At 35.2% G+C, this 9,099-nt stretch overlaps 1 long non-coding RNA gene across 1 annotated transcript; it reads left to right on the top strand.

Moving 5' to 3' along the window:
• The first annotated feature begins 2,255 nt into the window (after positions 1-2,255).
• LOC144234774 (uncharacterized) lies at positions 2,256-3,453 on the top strand. The gene is made up of 2 exons (XR_013336077.1): positions 2,256-2,350; positions 3,196-3,453. It is a non-coding gene; the product is annotated as an uncharacterized LOC144234774 (long non-coding RNA).
• Positions 3,454-9,099: the final 5,646 nt, after the last annotated feature.

Genomic DNA, 9,099 nt, shown 5'->3' with positions numbered 1-9,099 from the left:
ATAACTTAATTTTCCCAGATGAAGCCACTGCACAATTTGGACAGATGAAAACTTACACATTGCTGTTGTGCACATTAAGATTGCAGGGATAGATGGGAAAGTGAACTGACCACCTCGGTGTCTCCACTGGCGTCTTCTCAGAGACACCTGCATCACTTTGAGAACACTCAGAAAGCATTTGCTCTGAGCAGGCTTGCTCACCATAGACATAGAAACAAGGAAGAGGGGCATGAGTTGCAAAATAGTGGGTGTCTGGAATGATGTCAGACAAATCCTAGTATTCTGCATTACAAGTTATGCGAGGATGACCTCTGAAGAGGAGAGTAAGGACAAGAACTTTGGTTAATGGATAAGTCCCATAAGAAGATATAGAGTTGTATGCAAGCTGAAATTATGGAATTTTCATATGTGACTGAGTTTCTATGGACATTTTATTATGGGCATTTGACATAAACATGGAATGTTTGATGTTGATAAAAAGAAATAGTAACACAAAGATTTTATGCAAAATGAAGAAGGAGATAGCATGAGAAATGATACAGAGTCTGGACGAGAAAGAGTAGATAGTGTTCGTTAATTGATACTGGAGGAAAAGTGGAAAATTGAACTGAGAAAATGGGGATCTTATGTAGAAATATCTTGTAGACAATCTGAAACGGGGAGTAGAGATTTAAAACTAAATATAGGCCATAGAGATAAATATTAAAGATTGACTATAGAACATACAGTAAGAGAATTAAGCAAAAAGCAATCTCAAGCTTGCAAAAAGGAGGGCAAAAACTATAAAAAAGAGAGGAAAATTAAAAGAGTTGAATCTATGATGAACTAAAAGAGAACAGATGCTCAAGATATGAGGGCTATTGTCCAATGCAGTCCTGTTATAAGAAAGAGGAATTAAAGAGTAGGAAATTAGTTCAGGGAAAGGGGATTTGGGCAAAAGGTAATTATTGATTTTAATCATTAAGTGACATTACTGACCTTTGTAGAGTACTTTTTGCAGTGATAAAGGCGTTTCCATTTTTAAAGTTAAAATACTATGCCAGTTATTCCAAAATACACTTGCTCAGTCTTCCTAGGCACATGGTTGTAAGTAGCTGCTGGCGAGACTAGAGATTGTCGTTCTTATACTTATGTTCTTATATTTGAGTGCTTCTTGCTATTGCCTAAACTTCAGTTAAAATAAAACAGACATTACAATTCCAAGTAGGTTTCTGTGTAACCAAAACCTGAAATACATGGCATTGCATTGGTGGCTCGGCAAGCTGGACCCAGATAGATTGAAAAGGTAGTGACCCTCATTATGCTGTCATAACTGGTTAACTCATCATCCTGGATGACTTGTAAAGCAGAAAATGTGGCTATTACACCTCTTTGATCCCCAACCTCTGGGGGAATGGTTGTAAAGAGCCATAATGTAAATGTATAGTGCCTGATTCTTGCTACTTTATGCAAATTACTACAATAAAAAAAATCACCTCTAACAAGATTTTACTTACTTTCAAAAGAAGAAGAAAGGCCAAAAATACAAGGTTTTGCAGAGTTGAAAAATCTACCTCATTTTGTATCCCTCAAAACCAGGAAAATAAAAATGTTATTCAGAACATTCATCAAGACCTCATTTATGATTTTTCAGCCAAGAAGGATTACCTAAGCTTGGGGTAATTATAAAAGAATGAGTGTTGCCTTTTACCCTGGCCTATTGTATCACAAGCTCTTCAAGTTACCTTCATTTCTCAAAGTTAGAGAGAAATGGTCACACAAAATGAAATCCTACATCAGGCTTTGTTCCTCAAATACTGTAGTGAGGGGAAATAAATAGATGAGAAGTCTAATAACTTTTGAGAGAATAATTACAAAGAAATTGTAAGTCTGGCCTATAAAAATCTGATTGTTTCTCTCTAAAACACTTTTTAGCCTCCTAGAATTGCAAGTGCTAGAAATGGTTTACGAAACTGCATCTCCAAGGAGAACATCAAATTTCTTCACATCTGGCCACAGAAGTTTATGGAAGAAGAAGGTTATGGAACTACCAGAAATCAGAGTCAAATGCCAAGGACAACTGAAGTCAAGATGGCTCTTCTCACAGATCCGAATGAATCTCACCAATGAACTTATACAACATTCAACAAAAACAGCCTTTATCATTTCTGCCCAGAATTCCAGCATCATCACAGACTGATGGACATGTTTCTCATTCTATTTTCTATATGGGCTCTTTTGTTCAGTAGCATTTGTTTGTTCTTGTCTCACNTTGATGCTCAGCTGGAGCCCACGTTCCACTTCTGCGCCATGCTCCCAATACCTGAGACTCCAGTAGGCCCTGTCTAAACAGGTCCACATTGACCTCCAGGTTTTTCACAGGCTTTTTATTCATATCATCTTCCCGAGAGTTGTCTGCTCCACTGCTGGCCTTAGCATAAGCCCATGAACTGGTTAATGGGCAGCTCCTCAGAGGAGCTTTGAGGGCACATTGGACTTGCAGGCTGAGGTGTCACACAATTGACCACAAAGGAAGGGTGTGAAAAGAAGGAAGGGCAAAAAAGGAGGTGGGGGCATTTATCTCTGTGTTGCCACATTCAGAGATGGGAAAATAAGCCTGAGAATTCTGAACTTCTCAAAGTGGATGGATGAAAGTTATTTAAGAGTCCATTCTCTTGATTTATAATTTTTAAATATTTAGGTACATGTTAGGTAAGCCTCCATTTGTAATCATGGTTCTGTCCCCAGAAATACTGGGGCAAATGTGTGTGTAGAAGGTGAGGATGATTTGGAGGGCAGATAATTTTTCTATTAGTTTGTAAGTTGCCAGGTATTAGAAGCCACAACCGGACATAATGGATAGGGTTGTCCTTTTGGCACAGATTACGGGCTTGGAGCTGAATGTGGCCATAGGATAGGACGTTGGGTTTTGTCCTTCAGTTAGAGAATGAGTTCAATTTGTTAGAAAAAGTGTGTGCTCAGATATGTGGTGGCCACTGGAAGGACTCTGGCAATCTGATAGCTGTCTCCTCCCCTCCCCCCCTTCCATTCCCTTCTTTCTGGGCACATGGCTGCACAGCTGTGACCTACCTTTCTCATTCCCACATTTACATCTATATTTGCTTCTGTACACACATTCTCATCAATAAAGTATTAACTGAAATAAGAAGTATTTAAAAAGTCTTACCCTGTTCCTCCTCTCTCTCTCCTGCCTAGGGACTGAAATGTTGATGTGGCAGAAGTTCATCGTGAACCATGCCGAGGAAGGCAACATCTGTGAGGATGGTGGAGAATTACATGAGCAGAAAATGAATCCATAGAAGAAAAACCACAGAGCAAAGCCTCACCTGCATAGGCTGTTTGGACTTTTAAATTGTTCCATGTGCAAAAGTCAAACTTAAGGCATGGTCCTTTGTTTGCTTGTTTGTTTTCCAGCAGTTTAGTCTTTATCCTATTAAAACCACTTAGAAAATATGGGTTGATTGCTATTCTTTTAAAGGCAATGGCTAAACAGAATTGTAATGGTAAAAAAAAAGTCTGCTTATTTTTCTTTAATTAGATTGAAGAAGAGACAGATGGATTGTGTGGAAAAGAGTAACTTACAACATTGTCTTTTTGTAACACAGTTTCTCACATGCTTAAGAAGTATGATATTAATCACAGTTCTAAGAAGAGGCAGGCTTACATTGTCATATGAGGTCTTACATGGATATTTCCTCCAACTGTCAGAAAAATATTATATACATGTAATAGTGTATACAGCACAGGGTATATACATAAAATAGGAAGTATAGATTATACTCTAGATTGATTATATGGTAAAAAGTATATAAAGTATATTCTTTATATACTCTTGTATATAGAGTAGGGTAGATCGAGTAATACTATACATTACTCTCCATGTGCTCACAAACAGATATATTCATATATTACTTTCTACACATTCATGGAGAGTATTTGTTTTCCGAAACTATTAGAAGATTGAATTTTCACAAGTCACAAATAACAGAACTTTCAAGGTGTTCTAAAATTAGATAGAAAATAGTTACTTATAAGAAATCATCCAGAAATGCATCATTAACTCTCTGAAGGTGTAAATAAATCTGACATTTGCCAGAAGCTAATGAGATACATGCTTGCTGTCTAACTTGTCAAGCATTCTTTTTTGGAAATCTTAAAAAGAGAAGCCTTCTAAATCTGAGTCATTAATGTGAGACCAAGTCAAAACATACCAAAAATCAAAACCAGGTTCCTATTCTCTAATGGTATTTCATATGGAAAAGCAAGGTCTCCAATGTTGGCTATATTTGCTTCAGAATCTTCATACTGTGAATTACTGGGTTGACATCATGCTAAAAACTTAGGAGTCAGAACTAACCGTACTGTGGTCTCAGCTACCGGCAATGCAGTAAATATACTTGCCCTTTCTTTTTCCCTCACATTTTCCCCCAGTTTATTCTGTAATCTGTCTCTTTTTAGAAAGCAAAACCCAATATCTCAATTATCAGCTTAGATTTAGACCACTTACATCCTAACGCCTGATAAAATAGTTTGGTCTTTACCTCTCGTAACCAAAGTGGATGGTTTCTGGATTCAACTCCATCTCAGATCTCTTCCTTTAAGGAAATATACTGAATTTTGGTATGTGTGCAGAAAATGATACTGTTTTCACTACTTCAACTCAGAAGGTCAAAGAGAAGAGTATTACAAATGATGGACTACATATCTATCACAGCGTGGTGATGAAGGAACATGAAATGTTATTGACAAATATGAGTCCAAAGGAATATCAGCAAAAAATAATGTGACAATGACATTATAAAATTGCTGTTCACAATCACTAGTGCCTCATTTTGTCTCAAAATTTTGGCTTGTTGATCACCTCCATTATGTATCTGTTTTCCACTTCAGTTATTTTCAATAATTACAAATTACAAATTTACTTACAATTTCCTTCTTTCTTTATGTTTAGTCTTTTTCTTGCTATTTAAATCAGGTTTCTATTTCATTTCTATTTTAGCCTGTTTGTTTTTCAAATGTAATCACTTAACTGCAAATAAAATTTTCTTATAGAAGCTTTTAAAAGTATAAATATTCTTCTAAGTACCATTTGGGTGGCATCCCATAATCTACATCAGGATTATTTGCATTATTATTCAGTATGAAGTAATTTTGCATTTTTATTAATATGGAAATATTACATACTAGGATTTATTTCTCCCATAGTTTTTTAAGTTCCATGTTATTTTATTGTTATTTTTCTTATGCAGATTTCATGTTCATTACATGATTTTCTTAATATCTTCTATTTTTACGCTTTAAGTGGCTATTATTGAAATTATCATACCTATTTCACTAAAGGTTTAAAATGAATACATTTATCCACCCTCTTTGCAAACAAATAAATATCCTCACAATACTATATCTAAGAATTTCCCTCTCCTGTCTCTAACATATATTATTGTCCATTCTTTTGATTTCATCTTATAGTTACCAATAATGGGGACATTTCACTTTTACAGTTTCAACATGTGTTTTGATTTATCCACGCACTCATAGAACGTTTTTGGTCACAGACCACACATTTTCAATCCTTTTTGTGGGATAATTTTCTTTCTTTCTGAATTACATATAAAAAATATATTAGAAAGAATTAATGGATGGCATAGTTACTGTGTTTTATGGATTTTTTTTGAAAATCCTCTTATTTTAGTATCATTCTGGAGTGAGGATAAAGAAAATTAACTCATCTGTGTCCAACATAGATTTAATTCTGTGCCTACAATACTTTAAATTTGCATAAAGCTAACTGGGCCTCATAAATTTATATACCTCCTTACATCTAATTTTAATATAATTTAAAACCTGAAATTACTTTTAACCATAGTTGGTTTTTTTTTTTTTTTTTTTTAAAGAAGAGCTGCACATTTTAGTGGCTTATTTCATGGCTCTCGTGCTGAGGAAATTGTTTGAACTGACAAAATGTGGAAGACAGTGAATATATGGTTTGCAGTGACTGTTGTTTATATTTAAACACTTGTCAATGGCGATGCGGGGCATTTAGTATTAAGAATGCAAACAGACACATAGATGTGAGGGAGGCGTAAGGACACAATGTAACGTATTAACTTCTCTCTTGCCACTTGCCTGAGTTTTAGAAATTGCAGGAGTAATGATCCTACTACAGGAGTTGTTGTAAATGACCAGCTATATCCATGTTAAAGTATTAATAAATTAAGAATAAAAATACATGTCTTCAAAAATGTATCTAAAGAAATATAAGAAGAGCTCCATGGGAGTATGGCGTGATGAAGTCCCAGGTTATTCACTCAGGACTCATGAACTATTTCATTGGAGCACTTGGGGTCACTGACACAACCCAAAAGAAGCAAAGTGTTTCTTTCTTTGTTTATAGATGGATAGCACTTGGATTTTTGTTCATTTTTTAAATAATGGTGCAGATTATGGTTTTACTTCAGTATTTTTGCCAATAAAATCTTTACAATTTAACCCACAATTTTAATCATGTTGAAGTCCTGTTTCATTGATCGTAATAATTTTCCTTAAAGATACTTAACTGCTCAATATACATTTCTATTAGTGAATTTATTCTCCAACTTTATTTCCAATCACAACTGGATATACTAGGAGGCAATTTAAAGACTTAAAATGCAATTTTAAGCTTAACTCTCTGTGAGTGAATTCATTCATTGCTAATAATAAAACGACTACTTTATAAAGCTAAATTACTTCAGTGAGCTTATATGAAGCGTTGGACACATAATAGGTCAATAGAGACTCATTATTTGCAGCAGATCTTTTCCAGACCATCATTGGATGTCTGAATACTGTATATATTATGCTTTTTTTCCTACATATACATACCTATGATAAAGTTTAATTTATAAGGTAAGCACAGTAAAATATTAGGAACAATAGGTAATAAAATAGGACAATCATAATAATATATTATGATAAAAATTATGGGGCCTGTCTCTCTATTGTATTTTATTCACCCTTCTTCTGGTAAAGATGTGAGATGATGAAATGGCTACATAATGAGATGAAGTGAGGTGAATGACATAGGCATTGTGACCTGGCGTTAGGTTACTATTGACCTTCTGATGGTTCATCATAAGGAGGATTATCTGCTTCTAGATTGCAGTTGCCTGCGGGCAGCTGATTTAGTGGAAAAACAAAACCATGGCTAAGAAGGAACTATGGTATGTAAGATTTGTTCACAAACCCCTGCCTTCGTACTAATTTACCAAGACCTGATTTATTAATTTACTCATAGGCCTAAATTCTTGGGATCCCAACCAACCTCTAAGATGTCTTGTGGCAGCTGGGTTTCCCCCTAGGATAATATTTATGAAAGGAGGGGTGCCTGGCTGTCTCAGTTGTGATGCTTTTATCTTGGGGTTAGAAGTTTGAGCCCCACATTGGGGATAGAATTTACTTAAATATTAACTACTTGTTAAGCACTCAAAAGAGTTTTAATTATTTAATCAAACCACAAATGTTGATCCTCTATGAGGTAAAAGACTCACTGATGTCAAGGAACACACAACACAGTGAAGATGGGGGATGAGTGTTCCACACATCATGTGATCCAGAGTAATACAATACGGTAAAGACCCAGGCGAGCCTAATCACGAGGCTCTAGGAAAATTGCAGGTACTTCCAGGAAGGCTCTTCAGATAGACAAAATCATAGGAAATCATTATATTAAATGGTATAATTGTTTCTGTGGCTAGAAGCTGATAAGGGAGATTCAGAAGTTCTGTTTTACAGCTTTTTCTGTTCCTTACTTGTTCCAAGAAATGAGCATATAATCTGGTGTTTTAGCTAGCATATTTTCCTCATGATTATTTATTTATGATAGCTTTTCACGCCAAAAATCCAAACCAAACCAAACAAATAAATAAATAAAACAAAAAATAAAACAAAACACTTCCACACCAAAACAAAGCAAAACAAAAACTTGTTTTTCTTTGGTCAAGAAACTGAATATGTGCAAATGGGAAGAAATATTTGAATCTTCCATTTTTCCTTCCTTGTCCCTAGGCTTGGACAAAATTAATAATAATTTTACTCTAAGGCTCCATCTTACAGTTAGGCTCCAGTTCACTGAGAGAAACACAATCTTGTTAGAGAATGGGGGGGGGGTACCATACTCTGAATCTAAAGCATGAATCAATAATGACAGCCAAGGTATCTGGAGAGAGGAGCGAAGCAGAAAATGTGAGCCGCTGGCTGGGAAAAGGACACGAAAGGAAGAGGCTGGAGCCCTAGGTGGCAGTTTTATGCAATATGAAATTGTTTTGGCTCGGAATTCAGAGTCTAGGGAAAAATAACCCAACCTCCTGAAATGTGCTCTAAGGCTCAGGTATCCCAGGAATCACATATAAAAAGAGGATGTAAGATAAAACTTCACGATTCTAGTTTGCAGGATATATACGAAAACTAGAGATTGTGTGCCTTTTAGCTTCTTGGTTTTCTTCATCTTTTTTTTTCTACTCTTCCTTCTCCCTTTTTTCTTCAATGACTGAATCACAACACAAGGATCTGGAAGGAGCTTGTGCCAATCACAGTGTGTTCAATATTCTTAGTGACTTGGTGGTTGCATTTGGATTGTCTAATCTAAAACAAGTGATTCCCAAGAAAAGAAAAATTAGGTTAATCAACTTTCATGGATAAACAGTAGTTAACAATCAGATCAAACAAAGAACCAAATTCTATAGCTGGCAGGTTAAACACATAAAGAAGAGGATTTTAATGTTTTATTTTTACACTTGAAAATGCTGTGCTGCTTCCAGTAATTCAGTGAAATCCAAATAGAAATTCTTTCAAGAAAAGTAAATACAACTTCTTTATCAAGTGCCAATTTTCTGTTTAACGATAAGAAAATGGAAGGCATCCATTTTAAAACTGTTGGCATAGGAAAAAGTATCCCTTCTCTTTCTTTAAAAAGTCAGACTTATTAACTTACAAGTAGGAGTCATTTTTTAGTATATTATAATAAAATAGGTTTTCAAGAATAAATTAGGTTATTGATTTACCCAACAAAAGAAAAATTCCCCATTTAAAGCTTATACCATTCAGGTAGAGTGTATACTA

Source organism: Crocuta crocuta, unplaced genomic scaffold (genome assembly GCF_008692635.1).
Source record: "Crocuta crocuta isolate KB4526 unplaced genomic scaffold, BGI_CrCroc_1.0 scaffold709, whole genome shotgun sequence".
Lineage (NCBI taxonomy): Eukaryota > Metazoa > Chordata > Mammalia > Carnivora > Hyaenidae > Crocuta > Crocuta crocuta.
Note: the sequence above shows the minus strand (reverse complement) of the source record. Positions and strands in the feature narration are given on the sequence as shown.